Genomic DNA, 22,027 nt, shown 5'->3' on the forward strand with positions numbered 1-22,027 from the left:
ATCATGAGGACTCTGTCACATGCTGACACACACATGCATGCATACACACATTATACATAATGCACAAAATCAAGTTGGCCTGAGACAAGAAATTCATCCTTCTACTTTCTGTTTCTCTTTGGAAGTTCTTCATTTGAAGTCACTAACTGGCCGCCTCATGGTAACAGCTGCTACTGTATGTGCACGTGCGCACACACACACACACACACACACACACACACACACACACACACACACACACACACACACACACACACACACACACACACACACACACACACACACACACACACACCCATCACCCATGTGCAAGGAGGACAGGAAGCCATAATGTCCAGGCTCACCCCCCCCCCCCCCCCCCTTCTCTCCAAACTCAACTCCTACATTTAGAATTGCTATAATATTAATTTGTTTTGGTCAGTATTGGGCAACAGGATATATTGTTGCTTTTGTACTGTTCAGAGTAAAGAGGCATATTAAATATGCAAAAAAGATCAAGTTGTATGACCCTAATGATATACTGCATAGCCTTGGAATGTGTTGTACAAAGTCCTTGTCAGGGTGGGGGGGGGGGGGGGGCAAGGTTCAAATATGATTTTGGGGGTCACGGCCTGAAAGGGTCGAGAACCAACGCTCTACAGTAACAGTAGTGTGAGGAGTATGCATCCCCCGGTTCGCTCCTCCCGACAAGGACCGAAAAGGAAGCGACAATAATAACAGCCATACATGCCACTGTATGCCTATGTTTGCAAGGCACAACACAGCCTGTACATTGCCACTCAGAAGTGTGAATTTGTGAAGTGCCGTTTCATCTTGGAGAGTCTCCCTGGCTAGAGATGGGTAGAACACAGCACTATTGCAAAGGTTCTGTTGTTAACGACACACTCACTATTGATACGACATATACTAGAGCTTCCTTAACATGACACCACATGCACACACAAAAACACACAGAGAAGTGTGTGTTGTCCCAAACTGATGTGAAAATGGCACATCCTTTCTCACAGTGTACATAACCAGGCCGTCAGTGAACAAACTGACTGCAGTAAAGAGAACGTAGTGGGTGGTAAACGATATTATGTCTGCTAAAAAGGAATTGAGAGGTTCAATATCATGCTGAAGACATGAGGCAGAGCTTGTGCATGGGAAAATCCAGTCTCACTGTGTTTCCGCTGTACTGATCCACATTCAGACCTTTATCTTCTCCATGACCACAACAGCAGAAAAAGCGCACATTTACAGAATCACCTCTGTTATGATCAGCTACTGTAACAGTCAAGCATAGCCGTAGTATGGTTTAAGTATAGTAATCCACACACCCATAGAAGCGTTTATCCTATCCAGGAAGACTTGCAATAACTGTGACAAGTGCAGCAGTAAAATAAGCTTAACATTCAAGCATTACAAACAGTGAGGAGAGAAGGAGTCAAAACAGACAAACAAGTGGTTCCACATCCGACTCTAAGTATCCAAGCTAAAGAAATTAAACCCAGCCCAAGTTAGACCATAGAGAACTGATCTATATATTATACAGTATATAGTCTGATTATAGTCTGTTTAGGTGAATCACAATGTGATTTTTCATTTCAATCAAATACTGTGAACCATGCAGATTGTCTCGTAAAATCTAAAATATGTTTATATATCTTGCTTTTGCTGTTGTTGTGGAGCACTAAGAAAAATTGTACAGAAGAAAGTCATAAGATATCCATTTTAGGAAAGAGGGCCTTTGCAAGAGTTTTTACAAAATGGTGGATTTTTGTTCTAGCATAGTAACCCATGACCAGGACGTGTAGTGGTGTCTAATTCAGAATATGGATAGCAAAACAATATATATCATAATAACTCTGTTTTCCAACACAGAAACCTTACAGTTATAAAATAGTCATTCATGTATTTACACAAATAGCCGAGAACAGCACATGAAGCTCATATCCTGCACTCACACCTCAGAGAAGGCCAGCATAGTCAAATTAATCCCAATATCACACATGTTGTAATGGTAACTGTGTTGTAATAGTCATCTGCATGTTGATGATGAGTAAAATGAAGAATATCACTTAGGTATGTTTTACGCAACTCTTGATATGACAGGCATGACGCACGTGCACACACAGTCACACAGTCACACAGTCACTCACTCACACACACACACACACACACACACACACACACACACACACACACACACACACACACACACACACACACACACACACACACACACACACACACACACACACACACTATTTTCTAAAGATTTTTATACATCTGAAAACTTGAAATGGGACATTCTGCATAATGAGTACTTTTACTTTTCGTACTTTAAGTACATTATTTCAATACTGTTGTACTTTTACTTAAGTACATTTTGAATTCCGGACTTTTACTTGTAACGGAGTACTTCTATATTGCACTATTGATACTTTTACTTAAGTAAAAAAATGGAGTACTTTTTCCATGCACCTCTGAATGTTTATTATATTAGATTATATGAGGATGTACATTACATTACAATACTATATACTATGTATGTGCAGAGCTCAATGTTAACATAAATAAGACTTTGTTTTCCAAGTGATGCACTGTATACAGTCAGTGTGTTAAATATTATTGTTACACCAATATGTACAACGTTAGTTTAGACTAGGCATGACGTGTTTGTGTTGCTATGTGACTTGCAGAATGATAAAGTCTCATTTGAATTTGAAAATGTCAGTTAGTTTAACTGATGAAGAATGAACAGGGACTGGCTTCGTGGACGCATTGTCAAAAGAGAACGGTGTGCTGTACAAAAAGTGCATGCAAATGTGCACACATGTGTGTTATGTGCACAGCACGCACGCACGCGCGCGCACACACACACACAAATACTGCATAAAACAACAGAATATGAAAATTCATGTATTGTGCATATTATGGTATACATAAACACACACACACAGCACAAATGGAATAATTTGCATGGCTGATTAGTCAGTAACCTCTAGATAGTAACACACATGCCACCCACATTCCTACCCACGGCAAACTAACAACCTAGCCAGTAGCCACATGACTACTGATCCTGGGACAGTCCTCACACAGCCAATTCCTCAGTAGTAAACAACAGTCTAAATACCATGCACGCACGCACACACCTACACCCACGCACACACACCTACACCCACAGCCGCGCACTCGCACACACACACACACACACACACACACACACACACACACACACACACACACACACACACACACACACACACACACACACACACACACACACACACAATATGTATAAATAAACAACAATAACTAAAGAGGAAAACTAAAGACAATGTAGCACTTCCACTGAAATGCTGCAATAATAAACCTACCACTACTACTACTTGTGTTTGGATGACAGAATGGTCCGAAATATTGTCATTCTCTCTCTGTAGACCATCTTCCACTTCATGAGTTGACTGCAGCAGCAAGGATGGTACAACAGCTTGAAAATAATTTAGCCATCATTTGAAGTCTTTTATATTTATTTCAAATAGGCATTTGTCATTGCCGAAAAGGTTACAGATTTTTCCTACCGAAACTGAGTGGGTTGTCAAAAAACTGAACATTTTCACAAGGCAAATGTCCCCCTTGTTGCTCGGGAAATATTAGAATCACGCTTGAGCATCAGAGTTTCAATATGAGTTTGGGATTTATTTATAAGAACAAAACATGTCTGACACCAATTAGTGTCACTATGTTTACAGGTTTAAATGTCATTGGTGAAGTGACATTTAGAGTTTCAGCATTACACAATTAAACAATTTGTGTATTTAAAACAAGAGATGTTTTGCACAAATGAAGATCGCTTAAAGATGAAATGACTACTAGAATAAATAATAACTAGGTTAATTCATATTACCCAAGTTCAAATGCTGAAGGTCCTAACATTAGGCTAACTGATCAAACAGTTGGACATTATGATTCATATTTTCAGTATGGGTTTATGGATTGCCTATTCATATTTACACATCTTTTTTTAAGTATAATTGAGTGCTGATAGTTTTAAAACTTCCAACAAACTTCATGGCCTCTGACACACAAATAAAATACCTCAAACTGCCACAAGCAATTCACGACTGAGTAGGACAATTTTTCCCCAGTTGGTGGACATTGGATGTGTCTTTGTGTGATGTGAAGAACCCTGCAGGCTGCGAGCCGGTCAACTGACCTATTTTAAGAAGACACAAAGAAGCGATGACATAACAGTCTGTGACTGCGCTCGCAAAGATAAGAGGAGACAAACTAACTTTACTCTGCATGTTTTACTATCTAAATTAGTCCGAAAGCTAAAAAGGTGAATAGTCGAGGGTGATCTTTGATGCGTTTGTCAGAAAATGAAAAGGAAGCTGGGCAGGAGAGCTGAACTCCTTGTTTCTGCGCTAGAGACATTTTTTATCAAGGAGGAAGAGAGACAAAGACAAACAATGATGTCTTTCTTTTAAGAAAACAGGTACAACGGGAAACAAAATAAATCTAAAAGTGAAGGATTTTTCTCTTTTATAAAACATGTAGGCCTCATGCAAATTACAACTCAGATGACCGAGTGGAACAAAGTGTGTCTCTTTTGAGACCAGAAAGGAGAGAGAGAGACAAATAAAAATGAGAAGGAGAGCGTAAGACAAACAGAGAGAGAGAGTCAGGGAGAGAGAGAACAGAAGTCTGTAGGAGATCTGTCGCCTACAAACACTCTCCGTGTTGCAGTGTGGGATAAACATGACTCTACCATCTGCTGAGTGTGTGTTAAATGTTAGGAAACAAAACCTTCTAAAGTAAGTCTCTGACTCTCTGTACACACTACCCACTCTAAAAAACTGATTTGATTCGAAGCCAACTAATCTCTCATGACATTTATTTCCATACAATTTTTAGCTTTTTGTCTTGGGTGGCGCAATGGCCCTGTGTGAGGTTGACACATGCTGCAATTTATTGTTTTTCAAGCAATAAAAACAAACTTGCAGAGATGTTGGAGTGTGTTTTGGATTACGACTGAATTGCATGATATTCACTGGATAGCAATTGAATGATTGATTGATTGATTGTTTGTATTAACATTTTACAGCAATACAATGTTAAAAACACCAAACTGAAGGCTTGTTGCCATTATGGTCCATTAAACATTTGACACTCACAATGTATAAAATATCAAAATGTACAGTTTAAAACATCATTATTATTACATAAAAATGAGGTGGGGGGGGGGGGGGGGGGGGGCAGGGATATGCCACTTAATAACGAGTCCAACATAGGCAATAGTACTGATAGGAAGGGTGAAGTTTATGTGTCCCTCAACGGTGCAGTGATTGAGTCACACAGCAGTGTTCCTCCTGTGCATCTCTGCTGTCAACCTTATCAGGTTTCAAGAAGAAATCCAGAGTGTTTGTTAACTCTGAGTTTTACTGTGGATCAAATGTCCAAGTGTCAAAATTGTTATGTGTTATGTTTACTCAAATGTCCGTTTTCCAGCCAAAACAATAGTTATGTATAGTAACAGCATCATTGTTAAGGGATCTGTTGCATTGGTGCTTCACTGTTAGCCAGAGCTGTCTGTATACTGCTGCCAGTATGTGTTGTGATTTATTCACTGTAAATAGCCAATTTACAATCTCACAATGAGTTGCAGCGCTTTGTGAGATTATATAGCTACTATTTGTCTTCCCCCCATCTCTCTCCCCATTTTACTGTCAGCCTACCGTCTGTCCCTCCATAAAAAATATATAAAATAAAGGCGAAAGCCGCAAAAAAAACAACTAACACTCAGCATCAAATGAGACCAGAACCTGAACACTTCAGCTTCTATGTACTGTAGAGCAGCAGTTCTCACAGTTTTAACAATGGGGCAAATGTTGTGTTGACTATATGATTTCAGGTGAAATATTCCTCTATTCAAATTGTTGTCTGTCCACAACCCTGATAATGTAGTGTAAACATTACACTGACCTTGACATGAATTCAGGCCATTGCAATGCCAAGCATTTGTGACAGAGAACGAAGTGTGTTATCAGACGCTACAGACTGTGTGTGTGTGTGTGTGTGTGTGTGTGTGTGTGTGTGTGTGTGTGTGTGTGTGTGTGTGTGTGTGTGTGCGTGCGTGCGTGCGTGCGTGGGTGCGTGCGTGCGTGCTAAATGTCTGCAAACCTCCCACAGTCTGGGAGAAACGCACAGATCGATGCACCCTACACACACACGCACGTGCAGCATGTGATCAAATGGAGGGCCTTTGTCGACCATATTCTACTGAACACTGCTGGTGTCTAATTTTAAACAACTACATATACTCAGATCATATTCGCTATCGTTTTCGAAAATGTAGCTCCCTTATGATGCTGACAGAAATAGGCATGACTAATGTGCGGGTCAAATCTCTAACCTTAAAGAGTAGTTCATCCAAAAAATAACTTTCTATCAATTACACACCCCATGAAGCCTTGAATTCATGGAGAGTTTTTGGTTTTTTTTTTCATTCCTAAGCCAATACTTTGACGACTCAACTGACCTGCATTTGAGTCTCCACCGATCATCAAATTATTGTCTTTAGGAATGCGACAAAAACAAAAACATTTCCATGAATTCAAGGCTTCAAGGCCAGTGTCAGCGGTGTGTGTAAATACTTTTTTTGGGTGAACTATTCTATTCCTTTAAAAGCACTCCAGTCTCCAGTGATCTTTCCTGTCACTAAGAACAGATTTCCTTGCATCTTAAATGTTATTTATTGTAAACATCAGCATTCTGGTGGTTTAGTATTCAATACAATGCTTATTTGACAAGAGTTCAACTATGACATCATCTCAAATATCAGATGAGAGGGAGGCAGTGAGTGGGAGGCAGAACTCTCACCGTAAACTCACTGAACTGTATCTTTGCTGCATTGGGTGACTAATATTGTATTTATCTTTGTTCTCTGTTTCTTTTCACGTGCTGGGAGCCTGGGACGTACAGTACAATAATACAGTGCAACGCTGAGGTTTTTTTTTTAACCTCGTCCAAACAAATTAAGCATTTTATTCCTTACCTTTTTTAGATTCACACTTGTATTTATAATGTGGACTATATGATCTACCATTGTGTCACTACACTAAACTGCAACTAAATCAAGATAAGCCTGACGGACAGAGACATGCTGATAAATCAGATGCGTCTACTGAAGAAGTAAGATATTAGGTGTGAAGTTCCAAGAATGTTTGAGTCTTGCAGACCGTCTTATGAACATCAATAATTATCAAATTCAACTTAAAACAACAGCCTTTTTTGTCTGAAAAACAAAACTGAAAAAGGGTTTGTGGGTTTCACGACAGGCCATGCCTTTTAGGGAGTGAGATTTATGTAGGGGAAGGTGGTATCACTGCCTGGTGAATTTGATCGCTGTGTGTGTGTGTGTGTGTGTGTGTGTGTGTGTGTGTGTGTGTGTGTGTGTGTGTGTGTGTGTGTGTGTGTGTGTGTGTGTGTGTGTGTGTGTGTGTGTGTCTGCCTGCCTGCCTGCGTCATGTGAGGAATCAAAACAAGAGCACTCACTCATATCACCTCAAGTAAACTATTGAAATGTAATGCCTGTGGCCTGTATTCTGTCTCTCTCACTTACACACGCATAGACTCTAAATTCAAAATATAGACTTATGTTGATATTTAAGTACACATCATGGTGTCATCACTCAGCCATATAAGTCACTGTTGTAGTGGAATAAAAAACTTCTTAATTCAACTCCATTTTAATACTATGACATATTTATTTAGTCATTTGTTAAAGTTTCAGCCCCAAGCAACAACTTCATACACTGCAAATAGTTTTATATGAAACATTGCCTGCTCTTATACTATATTAACTAATTACATTTTAAAACCGTGCACGCAGATATCAAACTACCGGTATACCTAAATATAGCCTAGGTGAATATGTTGGGACAATAAACATATTTGTATATCAGATAAATGTACATTTTTAGAATGTCTACATTTCCAGTCCACTCATTCCATGACATGTCCGTTCGTTCAAAACAGCAGACTAAGCATCTGTGTATAAATTTCAACATTGTTTTGTTGCCTTAATACTAAGGTCAAAGGTCACCATTTTAACCTCTAATGCCATATACAACATCCACTATACTGTACAAGGAAGTACATTAAAACACAGATAGGAAAATGTATATTTCTTAGATCATAAGATTTTTAGCCTGGCCTAATTACTGTACTAATCTATCTAATTATAATCTATTCTACATGAACTGTATATTGTATTTGAACAATATATATTTGATAGGTAGCTGCTAAATATTGACACAAGCTCACACTACCAAACCACAATAACACTATTCCAAGTGCGTCTGTAAGTGAAAGCAAGGAAAGGTTTGTAATTCATACCAACTGACTCATTTAAGCTGTTATACTGTAGATGTGTTGAGGTTTGACACCATGTGAATGTGAACATGATCATCCATTGGCATGTTCTGAAAACCAGGAAGCTCAAACAAGTCAAAAATGTAACCTTTATAAAAGTTCACCGCACTTAACTCCGACCTTGCACTATGTTGCACTGGATAAGAGTAAGAGTGTGTGTCTGTTACAGTGAAAACCTACACAGTAGCCGCAAGGTAAATTAACACGCAAGATTTTACTGTACAAATGCTGGAGGGCAGAGAGCAGGAAGACACAACACAGATCTCCAGCTGAAATCGAACCGGAGACGTTGCAATTATGTGGTTAATACACTATCCGGTCATCAACCGTCGAACGCCCACATTCAGGATCTGGTTGTTAAATTGCTGACACAAAACATTTTAACATCCTGGGTTCAAACTCAGCTCAAGGTCTGTGTGTTGCAAATCATCCCTTGTGTCGTTCCGGCCCGCTGTCTTCACTGTCCTGTCTCAATCAAGTCAAAATGCCTCATCTTTGTTATTCCTTGTGAGGAAACGGAGTTGTCGCCACAGCAAAAAATAGGACACAAATATGTTATAGACAAGAGATCAAAACGCAGAACAAAAGAGAGGAAGTGATTAAACGGACCATCACACAACAGTAAGGCTTTAAATTCCCACTCAATCCCCACTCCTCTTCACTAGTAGTAATAGTAAGCTACTTTAGGCATTTGCTAATTAAATGTCAAATATATTAACGTGTTTTCTGGAGGGATGCTTGCACAGCGACTGACACACATGAGTGTCACACACTCTGGTGGCTTAGAGTGACTGTCCCCTAGCGGAGAGGTGGCCAGTAACAGGTTCAACACCTTATAGTGACTGTCCCCTAGCAGAGAGGTGGCCGGTAACAGGTTCAATACCTTAGAGTGACTGTCCCCTAGCGGAGAGGTGGCCAGTAACAGGTTCAACACCTTATAGTGACTGTCCCCTAGCAGAGAGGTGGCCGGTAACAGGTTCAATACCTTATAGTGACTGTCCCCTAGCGGATAGGTGGCCAGTAACAGGTTCAATACCTTAGACGTGACTGTCCCCTAGCGGAGAGGTGGCCAGTAACAGGTTCAACACCTTATAGTGACTGTCCCCTAGCGGAGAGGTGGCCGGTAACAGGTTCAACACCTTATAGTGACTGTCCCCTAGCGGAGAGGTGGCCGGTAACAGGTTCAACACCTTATAGTGACTGTCCCCTAGCAGAGAGGTGGCCAGTAACAGGTTCAACACCTTATAGTGACTGTCCCCTAGCGGAGAGGTGGCCAGTAACAGGTTCAATACCTTAGAGTGACTGTCCCCTAGCGGAGAGGTGGCCGGTAACAGGTTCAATACCTTATAGTGACTGTCCCCTAGCGGAGAGGTGGCCAGTAACAGGTTCAATACCTTAGAGTGACTGTCCCCTAGCGGAGAGGTGGCCAGTAACAGGTTCAATACCTTATAGTGACTGTCCCCTAGCAGAGAGGTGGCCAGTAACAGGTTCAATACCTTATAGTGACTGTCCCCTAGCGGAGAGGTGGCCAGTAACAGGTTCAACACCTTATAGTGACTGTCCCCTAGCGGAGAGGTGGCCGGTAACAGGTTCAACACCTTATAGTGACTGTCCCCTAGCGGAGAGGTGGCCGGTAACAGGTTCAATACCTTATAGTGACTGTCCCCTAGCGGAGAGGTGGCCGGTAACAGGTTCAATACCTTAGAGTGACTGTCCCCTAGCAGAGAGGTGGCCGGTAACAGGTTCAATACCTTAGAGTGACTGTCCCCTAGCGGAGAGGTGGCCGGTAACAGGTTCAATACCTTAGAGTGACTGTCCCCTAGCAGAGAGGTGGCCGGTAACAGGTTCAATACCTTAGAGTGACTGTCCCCTAGCGGAGAGGTGGCCAGTAACAGGTTCAACACCTTATAGTGACTGTCCCCTAGCGGAGAGGTGGCCGGTAACAGGTTCAACACCTTATAGTGACTGTCCCCTAGCGGAGAGGTGGCCGGTAACAGGTTCAACACCTTATAGTGACTGTCCCCTAGCGGAGAGGTGGCCAGTAACAGGTTCAATACCGGCAGGAAGCAAGGTGTCTTTTTGAGCTAAGCCCGTAACTCCTTCCTGCTCACTCATTGTAAATTGCTCCAAGATTAAGATTAAATGAACAAAATGGACAGGTAAAATGAATGGGAGATTTGCGTAAAGGGATTACTGTGTGTGCAGAAACAAGTGGGGCAGTGCTCTGATCATCACAAAGCTAGAAAATTGCTCATGCCTAAATGTGAAAATGAGAAACATGTCCAGTTTCAGCGCACATGCATGCTGCTACCACTTAAAAGTTTCAGTTGCTCTGTAAATCATCCATCATGAGAATAATCCACAAGTATCATGGGCATGGCCTTTTATAAAGATATCATATTTGTTTGGCAAATAATATCAGCAGCTGAAAGGGCTAAAATGGTTTGTGAACATGAGTGTCTGTGTGGGAGATTATTGTGTGTGTGTGTGTGTGTGTGTGTGTGTGTGTGTGTGTGTGTGTGTGTGTGTGTGTGTGTGTGTGTGTGTGTGTGTGTGTGTGTGTGTGTGTGTGCGCGCGTGCGTGTGCATTTGCAGAAACATTGACTGATGGTGCCAACTGCTGTTTGATGTAAACACATGACTGACTGACTGACTGACTGACTGACTGACTGACTGACTGACTGACTGACTGACGCAGACTGACTGACGCAGACAGACAGACAGACAGACAGACAGACAGACAGACAGACAGACAGACAGACAGACAGCTTCCTTATCAGCTTCCTTATCCAGCCTCATCACAATAACATATACCATCAGAACTCATAAAGAGGTTATTTCCAATGTGAGAATTCTCACCACCATATATGAGAAGAAATAATACATGAAAAGCACATCATTTCAGCCCATGGTTGGATGACACAATGTGACTGCAAAAATAATACATGATCTGCCTGTATTTTAAAGAAGTTCACCCAAAAAATGACTTATTTTCTGTCAATTACACAACCCATGAAGCCTTGAATTCATGGAGATTGTTTTTGTCGCATTCCTAGGCCAATAATCTGATGAATGGGTCAGTAGCAACCTCTTTGAGTCTCATACAAAAAATTAATTCAAGGCTTCATGGGTGTGTAATTGATACAAAATATGTATAATGTTTTGGGTGAACTACTAAATTATACATTTCAGGCTGTGACATGATTTTTCCACAAACATTTAAACAGGCCTATAGGCTATCGAAAACTTGCAACCCAACATCAATCGATAATCATGTTAAGATAATAGACAATATAGACTGATAGACAATCAATCAATCAATCAATCAATCGTTTTAGTTTCCTGTCATAATGTAACCTATAGTAGGGCCTACTGTTTGAATGTGAATCTTATCTATACTCAGTAGGCCTATATGACAAATACCAAATGTAATAAGACCAATTATAATAGGCACAGCCGAATTCAGTAAATAAGCAATTCCTGCAAGGACTATAGCCTACATGGTAGCCTAATCTTAAGGCCTGGGCAAACATGGCACATTCATTTTTAAATTTCAATCACTTTGATCATGTTGTATTGTGGAACTGTCATGTGCGTGTTTTCACATAGCCTACCCCGTGAATCACTGAATGTGTTTGCACGTAGGCCTACTGCAGATTGCAAAATGAATTTCCCCATTGGGACAACAAGGAACTTGCTGATTCGACCCTAATAAAACGCAATAATTAAAAGTAAAACTGTTACTATTATACACAATGAGAAAATAGCGGACTATTGGGCATTTGTTTGGCTATTTGTGCAAGCAGCAAGCAGAGCGCTATAGCTACTCCGGACTTAATTGTGCAATGTGCAACCAGACAATTGTTTGACTCGTTATTTGGACAACGGTGTTACCGTGTTTAGCTCCATATTTCCTAAAGGGAATAGGTTCAGGTTGTAGCCTATATCCGAACCAAAAAACGATGATTAACGGCACCATACATATTAAGGCAATTAATTGCGTCAGTAGCTACCTATCCGTTTCTGCTAGTGGAATTTACGCGCAGGTGGTGCTTATAGTGTCGGTGTTGTTGAACTCGAAGGAGTGAAAATTCCACTCTGTTCTTTTCAGATAAAGAAAAATATGATTTGCAGGTGGCCTATGTTATAGAATTTGAGAGAAACTCGCCCATAATTTTACATGTAGCATATAGGCCTATATATGCTAGGCCTACTTGATAATTTATGAATGCCACAATACAGAAATTATTCAAATATATTTCTGAATTCTGACCTAGGCCTAGGCTACTGAGTTGCTAATAGTCATGGAGTGTACTATATACAGTATAACTTAACATCTTAATAGTATACATTTACAACGCAAAATAACGTATTAGCCTACAAACTTCTATAAAGACATTTAACAACATTGTGTTGAAGTTGCATTTTGTCTGGAGATGTGGTAGGCCTATATATGTTAAGTAATAGTAGTATACAACCGAAACTTTGTTTCAATAAAGTTTCTAGCATTGTGACTAAGAGGTGTGCGCTGTGCGGCCTCTTTTTCTCAAGTCAAAAATATACACAAATTAAAATAAATTGCTAAAATCAACTAAACAACTCGCCCCATTACCAACTCGCCCCGGGCATAGCCTACAGCCTGCGGAACTGCGCGGCATGGTATTCCTAAAGCAACCTATGTAAATTATGCTTTAACGGTTAAACCTAACCTTATTCCTAACCTTAACCCTGCAGTAAACCTATGCCTGAACCTAACCTTATAACTATAAACTTATTGCTAACCTTATTCTCAGTAAAACAAAATAAATAATATGAACTGCGCGGCACCGAGCGGTCGGCGTGAGGTCGGCGGAAAAGAATCGAGGGCGAGATGGATTATGGGCAACCGTTAACGCACCGTTACCTTACCGTAGTCCTATACCTATAGTAGGCTACCTAATATACCCTTAAGAAAATACTCTTTTATACGCCACAGAAAATGTGGCGAATAAAAGTACTATTTGGAGTCGATAAAATAGAGCATATTTATATGTAGGCGAAATCAATATTCTTGCTCATGGAATTTGGAATGATGGAAGTAGACTAATGCCTTCTCCTCGTATAACTCATAATTCCATGATCCACCATTGACCACTTATATAGTTCTCAAAGGAGCTCGGCACGAAAAATCAAACGTTTACACGCTCTAAGCTCACACGACCTGACTTTAATGTAAAAGAAAAATGATTCACATGACCGAAGTTCCTATAGCCTATACCATACCAAGGGAATAATAACAGCACCATGCAGAGCACCTCTTCATCTATCATTTAATTTAATTTTATGCTGTGGCCTATATAGCCGTATATAGTGTGCATTTAACCGTGGTCCGTGGCAGTGTGAGAACTAAGAGAAAAGATATGACAAATCGTCGGCGACTGCCGTCGCCCACACACACACGCGCGCACACACACACACACACACACACACACACACACACACACACACACACACACACACACACACACACACACACACACACACACACACACACACACACACACACACACACACACACACACACACACACACACACACACACACACACACACACACACAAATAGCTAGTGAGTCACAAACGGACATCAGATCACGTTACAAATTAGATTAAAGACGTGAAGCCTAAGATCTCCCATGAAGTTCAAGGCAAACGAAAATCAATTTAGGCTATTTTTAAACGTTTCCCATCAAAGGGATTTGTGTTTGTTGTTTTATGGCACCACTGGGCCATTAGCTGTTATATACAATATTCACATTTGCCTTTCATCATAGCCTATAATACTTTGGTTATTATCCAAAGCCCATACCTAATTTACAGATTTGCGAATAAACACATGGCCGTTTGAATTAATCTGATATTAATCTATCTGACTACAACCATAGCAGACAGTTTGAATTAATCTGATATTAATCTATCTGACTACAACCATAGCAGACTAAACCAGTTGCATTGTTATTTTCAACCATGAAGAAGCTGTTTCATTTGAGCATTATGGCCTATATACAGTTTTTAAATCTTGCTATAATAAAAGTAAATCAATCAATCAATAGGCTATAAATTGCCTATATCTATTTACATATTTTTACTATAGCCTGTGCTCATTACACTATTTTCTTTAATACGTTTGTATATTGGCCTATGCAATTTACCGTAATTCCTGTTTAGTGAATCAAATAAAAATAATTCTTGTTTCTGGCTTTGTGCATACATGTTCTGTACTTTAGCTACATAGAAATGTCTATTTGTATATCTCTAAATGTCTGTATGTCTTTAAATGTTTTGATGAATTGAACAATGTGGACCCTGTTGTAAACAAGTGTAATGCTTAATTGGGTCATCCACTCACAGTTGACAGTCTTTGTATTGAGTTTGTGCTTAAAATGTACTGTAAATTCTACAAACTGTTAATAAATATTTCAATCAATCAATCAATGTGAGTTTGATCAGGCGGGCGCGGGCGGTCGGACATGCCAATACAACTCTTGCGTGTCAACTGTCAACCACAAATGTCTATCTATTTTCACATCAGCCAGGAAGGGAACGGGGCTTTCTTTGACATTTTGGTTATCGATTGTTTGTTTAGAAAGCAACCAGCCAGCTGCCAGCCTATACAGCAGGATGTTTGTTCATATTTAACCTCATGTGTGTTGGTGGCTCGTGGTGCTCACCGCTGCTATACACCTGAATCGTTCTCCCACATTTTATTTCAAAACCTGTGTGTGGCAATATAGGCCTGACAAATTCATCAAGTCAAAACCCCAATATTTCAATAGTAGGCTACATTTTCTGATGGACAGAGACAGAGTTATTTCGGCCGGATACATGATAATAGCGCAGTGGTCTGTATATTGTTTTTTTTGTAGACTGCAAATATATAGCTATCCCGCAGTCTATAGAGACTAGAAAATTACACCATCAGCAATAATCATAGTTATTCATTTATTTTGTATTCACTATTATTTAGCCTTTATACTGTCAAATTATAACATCGATCGACATTCATAACAGAAGGCAAGTTATTGCATTCGTATAGTCAACTTTCTCTATAGGCGACACGCGTGTCACACGATGATACACCACAATCAACTATCAATTCCAAATGGGGGTGATAAATAATAGCCTATAGCTCACGTCTTTTACTTCAGATTATTTCCAGTGATTATAGGCGTCTGTTACTGTCAGACAAAGCCATCATTTCAACATATAATCATATCCAGCAAAAACAGGCCCACTCGTCAGTCGTCACATATGCAGCAGCAGTATAGTATAGGCCTAATAAAAGCCAAAGGCCGATTGAAGATAGCCTATAATATGTTGAAATAACGTGTAGGTCTATTTCGGAAGGCCAGATATGCCGAGAAAGAGGACGGTTCAACTTATGATATTATATAGGCTACCTTAAACTGTTCTTATAGCCTATAATATCCACAAGCATATATGCTATAGATTATTCAATGCTAAAACAATTTAATCGTCTTTAAAATTAAACATCGCGCCCTCGGCCGATGTTCACTTCGTCAAGTTCATGTCCGAGTAACCTGATGTGCAGATTTAAATAAAAAAGAACAACACGTGTAGCCTATAGTTTCCCCATGACCAGTTGACATGTAGCTTAAATAGACACAGGATGGAACTTTAAAATATATTTTCATTGGTTATAATTAGATTAAATTAGTTATAATATCTAGCTAAACGGGAAACGAGCAAAAGTAGCCAAAATGCAAAACACAGAGTCGAGATGGCTCTTTGTGCAGTAGACATTTTCTGTGTAACCATGTCGCCATCTACTGGCGAGAATTGGGAAGTGCTTTAAAAAAATGACAAGTAGATCTACTCTACTTTATGTATCCGTATATTGTCGAAGGTTATCCTGCCTCCTCTTTCTTTGGTGTTATTGACTCAAATCTACCTTTACAGTGTGCACTGTGCAGTCAACCAAGACCCCACACAGTCAGTCATTTCACAACGTAGGCCGTTCAACAGCAACTGTGAGCAACACCAACACCCCTGCGTAATTAATGCTGAGAAAGACACTTCCTCATGTGAAGTTTTGTGAACAAACTTAACCAATGTACAGATTCTGCTTTTCAGAGATGGAAGAAAACGAATGTTTTCGTTAAAAAGAAGAAGAAAAAGGAATAGGCTATATAAAGTGATTGTTGATTGTTCAATAACTGGGGTCTCTCGCATCTCTGCAGCCCTGTAGAAAATAGAACATACATTTTCAAGCGCATGGATGCCAATTTCATCCCGCTATATATATTTTTTTTCAAGCGCTATATAAATCGTATATATTATTATTATTATTATTATTATTATCCCAGCTACACAGAGTCGATGGGGAGAAAGGAAAGAGAGATAAATAGATGGGTATAGTGTCAGACTGGTGACAGCAATGACTGATGAGCGCGGTAGGGTGGCCAAGGAATTATGGTAACCTAGAAAGTCTCAGGAAAGTCTCATAAACATGAATGTGCATCTTACAAAAGACACACACGACACACATGCATGCTCGTGCATGTGCCAATGACAATGCCTGCCCAAATATTAATAATAATGTTCTGATACTGGTCAGTGTAGACTGAGACAGAGGAAGCCCAGGGCAGAGAGACAGTAGACAGAGAAGGTTTGAATACTTGAAGCCGGGTCCTTGTGCTCACAAGGATCATTATGGTCTATGCACTGTCTGAGCCATGTTCTTGGTTCTTCTTTAATAACAGCCGGAAGCCCGGTATAATGTTGTCGTAATATGTATGTTCTCTTAGCTCAAGCCGTAATTCACAAGGTGTTTCAGGACAGGACATATACTGTACACACATACACAGGTATGACACCATGAGGCCAAAATGTTGTGTTTTACCCCGCCTTGGTAAATAACGTTTTGAAAACGGTGTGCAGACTTATTCTTCCTTTTTCAGTCTGTTTCTAGTTTCAAGCACCCGTTGAATTGTGCGTGCACCTCCTGACCAATGAAACTAGAAACACACACACACACACACACACACACACGCACACACACACGCACACACACACACACACACACACACACACACACACACACACACACACACAGTTACAGAGCGTTACATGGCTTTAGGGACATTTCAGGCTTTAAAAAAAATGTGATAATGGAAGCCATCGTTCTCACGATAATACAAATCTTAAATTATCTGCCTAACGATGATGTCACTGGTGGACAGGTTTCTGAACTGCCCACAACCCTTCTATAAGACAAAGACTGAGTAGAAAATAATTGTGGTATTAATACCGTACTGCATCATGAACATTAGTGAGGACCAATTATATACGTTGAAAACTGAAAAGTGGTCCTTTAATAACCACCACATCACCACACAGTGAGAAGGTATTTTGATGCACTTACAGTGTCATGGTTTCACATCCAGATAGATTCAAAACAGTACTACTACCATTACACAGATACCATCCTTGACTTTCAGGTTTCAAGATAAGCCCAGGTAAATTGCGCCTCGAATTTAGTCCTTAGTTGTGTTGGCATCTTCAGCTGAAATCACACATGCCTAAGGGCCGATTCATACTCCTATTTTACCGCTGTTTCGGCGCTGTAGTGCCGAAATGATTTCGGCTCGTCAGATTTCGACTTTAGGACGGTACCCGCCCCTCCGAACCTCAAATGACGTCAAATTGTAGGCTCTACAGCGCCGAACCGACTTTTATTCGCCTCTAAAATAGGAGTATGAATCGGCCCTAACCCTGGGAGCCATAAGATATAGAAGACTACAAATGCAAACTGCTATCCCTGACTTAAACAGTAGAATCCTCAGTATTGACCAAACCACTTGTACAAGCTTTTATCGTTATCGTTATAGTGCTTTGAAAATAGTGAAAATAGGCGATCTACATGCAAAGAAATTGAAATATGGAGAATTGGAGATACAAGGTTTCTGCATGACAGCCCCAAAATGCATCTTTTGGGCCCTGTAACAACCTCAGGCTTCTGCAGGGGCCTTCAGCCGAGAGAAACAAACAAAAGAGATACTGTACAATTAACAATACATCAAATCCAGTGAATTGATAAAGAGACCGGGGGCGGGAGCCCACATGACCGTTGATCTCCCCGGCAACAGAACGCTGAGTCATCTCAGTCGTAACCCTCCCCCGCCTGCCTGCCTACACACACTGCACTTGGTGCAGCGTCTCTCCCTTGGTGGTGGGGATGTACAGGATAGTGCAGTGCCATACCAAAACTAAATACATCACTTCATTGATGCCCACAGAAAATAGATAAACAACAACACACCTTTACTGGACATGGAGGGCTGCTTTAACAGAACAGACAGGCCTGCAGTGTGTGTGTGTGTGTGTGTGTGTGTGTACACACACACACACACACACACACACACACACAAATGATCTGATTGCTCCACCGAATGGTCCTCTCAGGGGAGAGAGGGTCTGGTGGTTTGTTATGTTCCTTTAGTTCTGTCCATGTGTAATATGAAATCATCCCAGCCTGTAGCCAGGTCACTTCAACTTCTCTGGCAGATCTCAATTGTTCTGGGACGTTCGGTGCTGTGGGATATGACTTATGTGTTTTGCGGGAAGAATTTGGAAAAGGCCACAGAACTTTCGTGTGGACCGAGGACTGACTCTGGTGCTATCCACATGCTATAAAAGCTGGGGTAGAACCATGATGCGTGGCTAAAATGCCAGACTAAAAACCGAGGAATAAGTGCAACTCTCGGCTGCTTGCACAGCTATCCTTTTTCGACTCTTTCGTACTCTCGTACTTTTCTTTTTGGATTCATCGGTGTACTTTACTTTGAACTTATTATCTTGTATTAATCTCTTTTACTTTTGGACTTATCCTTTTTTTGTATTATCTTCAAATAAACCTTTTCGATTAGACCTAATTGTTTTTGCCTCATTATCTATACTGGAATATTGACAATCATCAATAATACTTTTTAATCAAGTGTTCATATCAACTCCGTTGATAGCAGTATAATTTGGTTCATTGTGAACATCAGTTCATTTGATGTTTATTTACCTACTGTATAATTACCAACTAAACAATTTCAGTCCAATCCTCAAAGACTGACTCATTAGTTCTCTACAGGGACATGCCAGAAAGGGTCCTGCAACCTCTCTGTGGACCTCACCCCTACAGTACTTTAGACATCATCTCCATTATTTCATACTATTCATAGGAAACTATGCTGTGCTATAATTCAAAGCCAACCAACCAATCAACGTAACCAAGCAAATGAACCAAAACAATGTCTGTTATTTACAGCAACAGTATAGGCCGGGGTTAGGTTGGGAGATGCTGTTCTTGGGAGAAATTCAATACTACCAAACACTGCACTTCACACCTGTTTCACTGGAGCAGGAGGATGTTTAATGCCCTGCCCTAGCTCTACCCAAGCGTGGGCCCATGTGACTGTAGTTGTCAAGGGAGGGGATTTGCACTGTAATATTATTACAGTGTAAACCTTTTTAGTTTATCTTTATGAACACAGAAATTTTACTAAATGAGCCTACACTACAGTACATACCTTTTCAACTAAAGCCATAACATCAACAAGTACATGACACCATTCGTAGGTGCGGCCAGTACACATCATGCCATGACTAACCTCTGGGCAGCTGTGCAAAGTGCCGAATATAGATGGTATGTTTTGCTACAACATGGACAAATCCGTCCAACAATCAATCACAAGCATCTATGACCAAAAGACAACTGCTCATCGTATGTTTGTTCTGAATGTTGGCTGAAAGCAATTCAACAAATCAAATCAGTGTGTGTGTGTGTGTGTGTGTGTGTGTGTGTGTGTGTGTGTGTGTGTGTGTGTGTGTGTGTGTGTGTGTGTGTGTGCTCGCGTGTGTGCGCGCGTGTGTGTGTTTTCAAACTGTCACAATGCTTTCGGAAGGTTGAAAACTAACTCAATGTAAAAGAGGACCTGAAACATTGTGCATAGTTTACACACCTATTGTACACAGTTTACACACCCAAATTCCAGAGCCCTGCCAAACCTGAGACGACACGACACCCCCACCTCCCCATTAAGTGAGTTGTCTTCACTCACCTGCTGGTCAAGGCTTGTCCTCCTCTTCATTTCATCATGTCTTTACTGAATACTAAGAGAGAAAGAAAGAGAGGCAGAGAGTTAGGCAAAGACAGAGAGAGAGAGAGAGAGAGAGAGAGAGAGAGAGAGAGAGAGATGGAAAAATAAGAGAAGAGAAACAGAATGTTTTAATCAGGTTGAAGGAAGCCAGTTATCTTCCCACACACATAGCTGAGTGTTCTAGTCACTCACTCACTCACTCACTCACTCACTCACTCACTCACTCACTCACTCACTCACTCACACGCACACGCACGAAGAACAGAAAAGGGAGGGAGACAAAAAAAAGAGATGAGAGAGAGCAGGAGAGAGAGTAGATAGATCAAAGAGAGACCAAAGAATGCTCGGAGAGAGAGGGAGAGAGAGAACATAGGGGAAAACACATCTGCTCTACCAGTCATGCCTTGGCTGAGTCATCTGTAGACACCACTTCCTGCTAGTTTGTACTGATGACTGGTCATCACACACACACACACACACACACACACACACACACACACACACACACACACACACACAGAGCTATGGGAAAGCTTGCCTGAGAAGTTGACCAATAGATCCTGATTGCTGACCCCTCTCTCTCTGTGTCATGAGAAAATAGCAGCAGTCTGAAAATAGCCTTCACTTTTTACTTCCAATTCCCCAGGGACATTTGTTGAATTTGGGAGTTAAGTTATTTTCTCGACTGGCACCTCAGCAGTACAAATACTAATGTTCAGTTTCTCCCAGTTAGATTGTCTCCCTTTGGGATTTGAACCATATTGAGGTAGTGAAATTGGGCATGGTGATGACACCACTAAGAGAGATACATTGTATTGAGTTTAGTGTAGGCCTATACTCACATCTTATCAACATGCCACATGCACTCCAAAACATTCTACTGTGGAAAACTGTTTTGGTTTTCACACACGCAATTGTTCATGATTATTAGTAGTAAATTAATAGTCTTATTATTATATTGTAACTAGGCCTACCGTAGATTATTCTGTAGTTGTAAATATACTGTATTTTTATTATATATAAATATATTTCCTGTAGTGAATATACTATTATGATACTATAACTATTTCTTATTATGGTTATCATATCATATTTTTGTACTGAATCACAGTAGCTCTGGAAGCACTATAGCAGTAATACTGCTAAACTCAGTACTATGGCAATGTATTGCAGTATTGCTGTTATTGTACTGCTATATTAACTGTAGTAGTGAATCTACTTGTAGCCTACTGCAGTAGTGGAGTGCTGCTGTTCCGTCCTGTCCAGTGAAAGGAAACCATGTGAACCCAGATGATTCCATAAATATACACTTCCTCTGCCGCCGTTCCCACGCTGGTCAAGTCGCAAGCACACGCACGCACGTACACATGCACACTCACACACACACACACACAAACATCCATCATCCATTAACCTTGTCATTCCTGTTTGCCGCGCACGCACGCATACACACAGT

At 40.6% G+C, this 22,027-nt stretch overlaps 1 long non-coding RNA gene across 1 annotated transcript in view; it reads right to left on the reverse strand.

The window, feature by feature from the left end:
* LOC310866043 overlaps positions 1–22,027 on the reverse strand; it is a 47,470-nt gene that overhangs the window by 14,929 nt on the left and 10,514 nt on the right. The window contains exon 2 of the long non-coding RNA XR_014569870.1: positions 20,533–20,584. This is a non-coding gene — a long non-coding RNA (uncharacterized lncRNA). The remainder of the gene's footprint in view (positions 1–20,532; positions 20,585–22,027) is intronic.

The sequence above is a fragment of the Protomyctophum parallelum genome (genome assembly GCF_964188405.1).
Source record: "Protomyctophum parallelum genome assembly, chromosome: 10".
Classification (NCBI taxonomy): Eukaryota; Metazoa; Chordata; class Actinopteri; order Myctophiformes; family Myctophidae; genus Protomyctophum; species Protomyctophum parallelum.